Raw genomic sequence first — 8253 nt, 5'->3', positions numbered from 1 at the left:
AAAAGAAAAGGGGAGCTGGAGGAAGTGAAAAAACCTCATAGCTTTAGACCTGCAATAAGGATGGAAATGAATTGGCTTTCCAAAAATAATTTATTCCCTGGGGTATTGGAGATGGTGCTTGAGCCTCATGTTTAACAGAGGGGGGGAGGGGAAGCGCCCTGCTGTTGGGGCTTGTAGTGAAGGAAAAACACAGATAAACAAATAAACAAACAAACAAAAAACCCCACAACTCTTTTCCACTAAAAATTCTTGAAAATGCAGTTTTGTTTTACAATTTTCCAGACCGAAGCTGCAGGTGGAACAGCTCGCCCGCAGAAACATTAAGGAGTGTTTTGGCCCTTCACATTGTCTTAGGAAAGCAATTGGAGTATTAGTGATGGAAGGGGAGGCGCCAATGGCAGTTCTTTGTAAGTGTCTGATTACTCACCAGGAGAGCTAAGGGGAGCTTTTAAAGACAAAGATGGGAGCTGGCTATCTATTTGCCATTGGATAGCCAGAAAAAGCAGGTCATCATGTCTTAATCTGTGAAATTTCCTTCTGGATTTCCCCAGTGTAAGAGCACAAATTTCACTCCTGTTTTCATAATTCCATCTGGACTAAGGCTAAAGGTAGATAGAGGTACATGCCAATGCACCCGCAAGAGCATTTAGGCTACTATTAGGAATAAACAGAGCAACCCGTTCATTAGGAGTAATCAGGATGAATGTTCAGCATTCAAGTTCATTTGTCTGAACTACCATTTTCATTTGAACTGTGGTTGTGACAAATAAATCAATGCTCACGAAATAAAAATGCTTTGTCTAATAATCCTTTGTGCCAGGGCCATCTATAGTACATTAGTCTTGCTTTGCATCTGTCAATAAAGGTTGCTATTGAGATGGAGGAAGCTCATTGAAAGAAGTGAGTGCATCCTATATGGGAGGGAGATGTCTTCCACTATGGTCACCTCCTGACTGTGAGCTGCATGCTATGATTGCAACACTTTGTTCTCTTGAAACAGCTCAGAGGATGGTATGAAGTTTCATTTGTTCCTAAACAAACCAGAAGGGCTACAGAGTCTCTGAGCTGTATTCACACCATGGAAATGCGTGTGTAAAAACCTCCACAACAGGCTCAGTAATTATTTTAGTTGCCCTTTGTGTTTTGCCACTCATCCAAAAGGCACTCATGTGGAGGCACAAGTGTCCTTCTTGGCCAGGAGTCAGCGTGCCCCTGACCCAGCTGACAGCATGCGACGTGCTGACTAATGAGTGCCCCTTCCTGGGCCATCGAGGTGCTCCTCACTCATTACCTGGTTTATGTAGCTTGACGTGAGAAATTGGACGTTGTCCCAGCAAGGTGGCATGGCTTCAAGCCGTGGTATTTCACTCGCATACTTTTGCCAGGTTCATCTTAGCAGCTTTCCGTGATCTGGGTCCTCTTGATCCGCGCCACTGAAGTCTGCACAACATGCCAGAGACAATTTAGGTAGCACTTCTGTGTCATAGTTGACTGAACAAAAGTTTAGCGTGCCCTTGGCATTGTCAGCTCTTTAGCAGTTAATTAGAACTCCACATAGTTTGACTAGGGCATCAACAAATACACTGTGTCATTAATTAGATACCAAATAATTAGTTTGGCTCCTGGGATTCAACTGGATTTCCTTCACCGTGATCATTATTTGGTTACAGCAAGTTTTACTAATGATCGGCATGTGATTGTGTGAAAATGTATCGAACCAGGAGATGCTGAGTGGTGGAGCAAAGCATCTGCATCACAGAGGGATGTGGAAGTGCCAGTCTTTTGCAGCAGCAGTGGATGGGAGCCTTGGTGGGGGCACCCAGCTGGGTACGAGCAGGACACCGGGTGACAAAGGTATTAATTGTGGTCAATGGGGGTTGAGCTGGGAGCTGCAGCAGTGCGGCTGTGCACGGGGATCTGTGGCCAGGATGGCTCTGCTGGCTGGATGGCTGTGGGCTGGGACTCCACTGAGACCTCAGTCAGGGTACGTGGGTCAGTTCAGCACAGCAAAGAGAAGCAGACTGTGCAGACAGTAAGGCGTCTGCAAAGAAAGACCTCCAGGGACACGTAGGGTTTATTCTGGGAAGAAAAGCTAGGTGAGATAAAACCCGCTGGCCTTCTGGTATGCCAGGAACACGTTTTTGAAGGGATGCACACCACATGCGTGTAAATAGACCTGGTGAAAAGTTCCGACTGAAAAACTGTTTTGTCAGCATATTGTTTCAATGAATGTTTCATGAACGTGTTTTGATTTCTTCAGGTTTTCCTAAGGAAAAACATTGATCGTGGTTTTCGGTATTTCTGGTGCAAAAAAAAAAAAATAATAAAATTCTTTTTCCAATTTATTTTATTTCCTTTTTGCTACAGGAGAAAGAACAGGAGACTGAAGAGTTACAACATCTTCAGCGTAATCAACCATTTTTTTATACCCTTTGTTTCATAGTGTACTGCTGAAAATGACATGGGAAAAAAATACAAAAATTTTGCAGAGTGAAAAAAAAACTATGTATTTTAGAATTTCCCACAGGATATACTTTCCTTTCTGGAAAAGTCAATTGCTTTAATATTTAAGGTAGAAAAATGATATGATTACTGCTAGGCTACAGTCGAGCAAAAAACATTTGTATATAAAGGACTACGTGAATTTTGAGCACCTTCTTGTGTCACAGTATTTTCTATCAATATTTCATCTTAAAAAGCCATTGCTTTGAGTCTTGCTTTGCTGGCTCGAGTAATCTATCTCATGTCATTCTTCAGCAGTTTTCTCTGCTGATAAAAGTTAGAAATGAGAATGAAAAAGGGTCTAATGCTTAAAGCTACCTAGAAAAACAAGGAGAGAATGAAAGAACTTCAGTTCCTTTTGGTACAACTTCTCTTCCCCTCTGCCTGCAGGAGTCCCAGCATGGCACAATGCCCCACACGTGCCCTCAGCTCAAACATTTGCTGCAGGCCAAATGCAGATGTTTGCTCTTGGGAAAGACTCAATGCCCAGTAAAGATTGGCATGCTGTAAAGGCAATCTAAACCAAGCTTTCCTCAACTAGTTTATACCTCTTTGAATACGCTCTCTCCAGTGCCCTCAGCACACCAAAATAACTTTTTGCCTCTTGCAGTGCAGCGCTGTGCTGCTGACCACAACTACAGCAGCCCGCTGCTGGGACCACTGCACTTCTGAGCTAAGAGGGTATCTGGCTCCATTACCACTGCTTGCTCTTGTAAAGCTCTTCCAAAGCCCAACCAGCTCTGACTATTGCACCTTGTCTAAAGCCCAGATCCAAGAAATGACTTGGCCTCTGCATTGCCAAAGAACTTCCCCCCTGTCTGCTCCCATTCCTCACTGTCCATGACGGACACTGCTCTGAAGTCAGCCAGCGAGTTCTCTCCAAGACAAAGCTCTCCAGGGCCTTCTCTCACACATGCCATGCATATTCGCATCACCTCCTGTTTCACAGCTCTAATGAGCTGTGAAAAATCTCTGGTATTATCTCAGCTATCTTGGGCTAATGTAACCACTCAACTTTAAGATTCCCCTGTGGGTCCCAGCTGGCACGTAATGCAGATAAGGCCATTTGGTTTGAGGATTAACTAGTACTCAACAGTGCCCTCAATTCCTGGAGGCCAAGGAGGGAACTGAGCCCAGCTCTCCTCACATGGGGATTCTCCTCACAAATGGAATGTGTGAGCAGGTGGTAATTCCACTCTTCTGTCAATGGTACATGCTGTTTATACCACTGGATTAAGGGGGTGGTGATGCACTGGAACAGGTTGCCCAAGGAGGCTGTGGATGCCCCATCCCTGGAGGCATTCAAGGCCAGGCTGGATGTGGCTCTGGGCAGCCTGGGCTGCTGGTCAGCGACCTGCACATAGCAGGGGGTTGGATCTGGATGAGCATTGTGGTCTTTTGCAACCCAGGCCATTCTATGATTCTATGGTTTAATTACCTAGTTTCTGTGAAAGTAGGCTGCCTAGAGATGGTTGGTCATAAGTGGAAAAAAATTGTTACCTTATTCTTGAATAAGATGCATTTTAGTAACAAATAAAAATTATAGCAGAGAGTGAGGCTAGCTTTGTATGGGAATCCACAGCTGTATTACTTTTTTTTAGTCCTGTCAACAAATATAGCTTTTCTTAACAGCTTTTCTACTCTCTTGCCTAGCAATTTATTTCTGAATGTGTTATAAATAGCCAGTGTTCCAGATCAGGTCAGTTCCCTGGAGGAATGAGTGTATGCTTATATATACTTATATATATGAGGTTAAGGTCTGCCCTGCCTTATACTCTGCAGATTATGGCATTAGTGGAGGTGTAAGACAGGAAGGAGTTTGATGCTGCGTACAGAAAATAATTCCGAAAATTATGCCAATTGCATGTTTAGAAACCATATAATAAGGCAATTAATTTCCTCGTATAATCAGTAATTAATTTTATGAGAGATGTTAGCAGGCAGAAAACTCAAAACACAGTGCTTTAGCTTGGATCTGGATGCAAAGAGGGCAAGATTAGGGCGGACCATGCTTCATAGATACAGCCAGTGCTAGCTGGGCGATGTGGTGTGGTGAAACTCGGTGAGGTGGGGAGAAGGCTCCAAACCTCCCTTAGCCAAAGTGGAGGAGCCTGTAGCCATCGGGGCATAGCAGAGCTGCGGTGCAAACTGACCTCCCCTGCCCTGAGCTGGGGAGTGCATCCTGCTGGTACAGAGTCTCTTGTGATACCTGTAGTCCTTAGAATCCTGTAGGGATTGTGATGGATAGTGATCCTAACCAAGAAACAAAAAACGGTTAGATTTGAAGAAACCGTGATCTGTTGATCTGTCCTCTCCGCTGGTGAGGCAAACTCCCTCTCCTTGCTGGCTGTGGGAACCGGACTGAAAACTGCTTTAAAAAACTGCTGGAGCACATATGGTAATTTACTCCATTGTATGGTAAAAAGAACCTTCAACACTGCTTTTTTTTTTTTTTTTTTAATTTAATAATATGTTTCCAAATGGAGCTATTAATGCTTTGGTTTAACAGTCCACCTTAGAAGAAAACAGCATGACCAGAGTCAAGGAGAAGAGCTGAGTGAGTGAATCATGGCAGCACAAATCAGCAGTGAAGAAGCAGGCTGCTGCAGCACCTGTACTGAAAGCCTGAGGCCAGCGAGGAGAGCAGCAGAAAGGTTGTGGTGGGAAATGGCATGGGGAGCACCATATGCACCGAGCACCAAAATGCTGAGCACGGCATTTTCAGCTATCCTAAGGACAGGGAAAACGTCTGTGTCCTTGAGTAAGGTCAAAGATGAACTGATCAGGACCATACTTGTAGCATTAGGCAAGTGCAGGTCTGCTTTTATTTAAAATATAGTGTCTCGATGCTAATTGTGCTGTGTTACTTCACAGGGAGTGCAACCTACTGTGTGCAGGATAGAATCTAGCACTGCTGTTGGGTATTTCTTTAGATGAGAAATGATATCAAGATGGTTTACATAAGGCGTGCAACAAAAAGCAATCCATTAGTCAGTCCATCCAATTAACCACACTGTATGCAAACTGGGGAGAGGTTTTGTTTTGGCTTTGTTGTTTTAACTATGAGTTGATACAAAAATTGTTTAAAATAGGAATGTAGTTGAATGACATTCTCAAAATGGGATTTGCTACTGCTAATAGGATGTTTAAAATCTGTGTACTGCTGAACTTTTCTACTACATGTGTTTCTCTTTCCTAGTTTTAGATTTCCTTAATATGCTGACTTCTCTATTCAGGATAAAAGAGAAGAAAATGTATTGTAGTTGAAATCAAAACTGCCTGTTACAGATTTCCCTTGGCAAGGAGGGCTGTGGTCCGTTCACCAAATCGGGCAGAAGGCAGGTTGGTATCTCTTGTGTTTGGTTTTTGGTTGGTTGGTTTGTTTTGGTTTGCTACTTCTTGTTTCAAGTAATTACTGCTAAAAGACCAAGGATGACCACGTAGACATGCTGTGAGTTGGCTATTGGTGTCTGTGGGGTGGGGAGGGACTTGGCTGGAAAAGCTTCCATGGTTTTACCACACATTTTCTCATGACCGCAAGGTGTTTTGCACAGATCCCCCTTTCTTCTTACCTAAATGTGAACACATACAAATCAACTGATGGAACTTGAAAATCTTCTTGGGTGTTTTATGAACATTCTGTTTCATTATTCCTTTCATGTATTTTGTGCAGAACAAGTCAACAACAAGAAAGTAACTTTTTGAGGATGATCAGAAATACCTTTTTTTTTTTCTCTCCTGGTTTTCAAAAGGCAGTACACATAAATTGGCTGTTGTCTGTACATGAAGCTTCCATTTTCCATATATAGCCAAGGTGTTGTGCAGCTCATTATTTCATAAGGCTGAGAAAAATCATCGCTGTCAGCCATCAAAGCTTGTGACTGTCATTGGTTTTATTAAAAGCACAATTGTTTGATCTTTTGAAGAAAGAAAAAAGGTCAGCTCCTGCATTTTTAAAAATACTTTGCACTTGGTCTTACTTAAGGGACTCAAAAAGTGAAAAATGCAACCTGACGTTACGTGTTCTAGTGGCCCCTAATAGCCAGTAACTCCAGTGATTTCTCTAAGTTTATCTTTAATCTGCTACTCCCAAACTAATTAAGGACTGAATGCCTTTGGACTGATTTTCATTTTGTCTTGAGTTATTGCGACATCTTTGCTACAAATTCTTTTTCAGTCTAATTAAATTCCCGCAGTATAAGTGTCATTATTAATATCATCACCTTCGGTAGACTAACTTTGCTTTGGTCTCTTGATAACTGTGCATTGTGGAAAGACTCCCTTTCTTCCTGGTTAATATTTGGGAAGTTTTGCTTGAAGTAAGAACACCTTGAGGATTAGCATAGAGAGAGAATCCATTAATATAAATATAATAATTCAAATAGAGGGGGTTTTATTAAAAATCCTATAGTTGTGCTATTATATTAGTTTTCAGGAGTATATTTCAAAACTAATTTTAAACTTCTCTTTATCTTTATCTTCAGAAATCTTTCCTGGACCATAAGAATTCTGATAACTTGAGGATAAAAAGCAATTCCCACTTACGTGGCTAAAATTTCCAATCAAATCATTAACGCAGGTAGAAAGGAGACTCAGTAGAACAATGCGTGTGGGTCAGCAGAGGACTGCAGAAATGAGGATTCCTTTCTTCAGTGCATAATCTATCCATTAGGTTGGCTAACATTAGCTTGGTAATCCTTGTTATAAGTGATTTTAATAATGATTTTTTAGCTATCAGTCCATCAATCAGTAACACATTCTCTGAAGGACACAGGTGATGGTAAGTTGCCTCTTGCAGGAGGTGCATTAGGAGTAAGTCAACAAATTGATTCCTACTCTAAAAAATCAATTAATTTCTTAAGATGAAGTTCTGATCTTTGATCTCTTGAAGTTTTGGTGAACATTAGTGGTATTAGAATTGCAGGTGCGGACATCCAGAACAAACTGTTAACAGTCAGTGAGAGTTGGGTTATAATAATTACAGTGTGAAAGCTACATTTTTTTGGAGATAGAGAACTCAAAGGGACAGAGTCTGGGGGAAATGCAGAGATGTGTTAGCTGAAAAACCATACTCTTGAATTCTGATTAGCTAAGCAAGAGAATAGACTTGCCTATCTGAGTGGCATTTTAAACTGGTATAGTGAGGCTATTATCCTTGCTTAACTTTTGACTGTCTCTGACCACCACCATGCTCCCAGAACTTCCTTGGTGCTCCCTAAATTCTCAGTGTAATCCCTCAGTGCTGCTCCTTTCACAAGAATGGAAAGGAAGGGCCATCCCACAGGTGGCTGGGCACAGCCTTGGTCCCAAGCTGGGCAGGCTGTGCAGTGGACGCCGGCACTGAGAAATCCTGAGTCTGACTTGGAACGTGGTGCACTGCTTTATCTGCTAAATAAAATCTAAATGATAAATGCTGATATTTTAATGAAATGTAAGTTTGGGGATTTCACATAAGAAAGCTGCTGTCATTGCTTTAATTTATATGGGGACAGTTATGTGCAGATGGTATAGACAGAGTTATTTCCTGACTGTCATCCAAAGTAAGTTGATTTGTGGTTTAATGACTTTTATCAAAATGAAATAAGCATTTGATCTTTGGATTTGATCTGGCTATATCTGCAGCTGCTACACCGCTACAGCAATTACTTCCAAACTGGGCTTTTTGCCCAGGCAAATGGTGTTCGTCCTTGTTTCATGTCTCATTGACTGTCCTGATAATACATACTGTTCTGCTGTAGGTTTCTTCTTCCT

The sequence above is a fragment of the Meleagris gallopavo genome, chromosome 14 (genome assembly GCF_000146605.3).
Source record: "Meleagris gallopavo isolate NT-WF06-2002-E0010 breed Aviagen turkey brand Nicholas breeding stock chromosome 14, Turkey_5.1, whole genome shotgun sequence".
NCBI classification, from domain to species: domain Eukaryota; kingdom Metazoa; phylum Chordata; class Aves; order Galliformes; family Phasianidae; genus Meleagris; species Meleagris gallopavo.
This window is presented reverse-complemented; position numbering follows the sequence as displayed.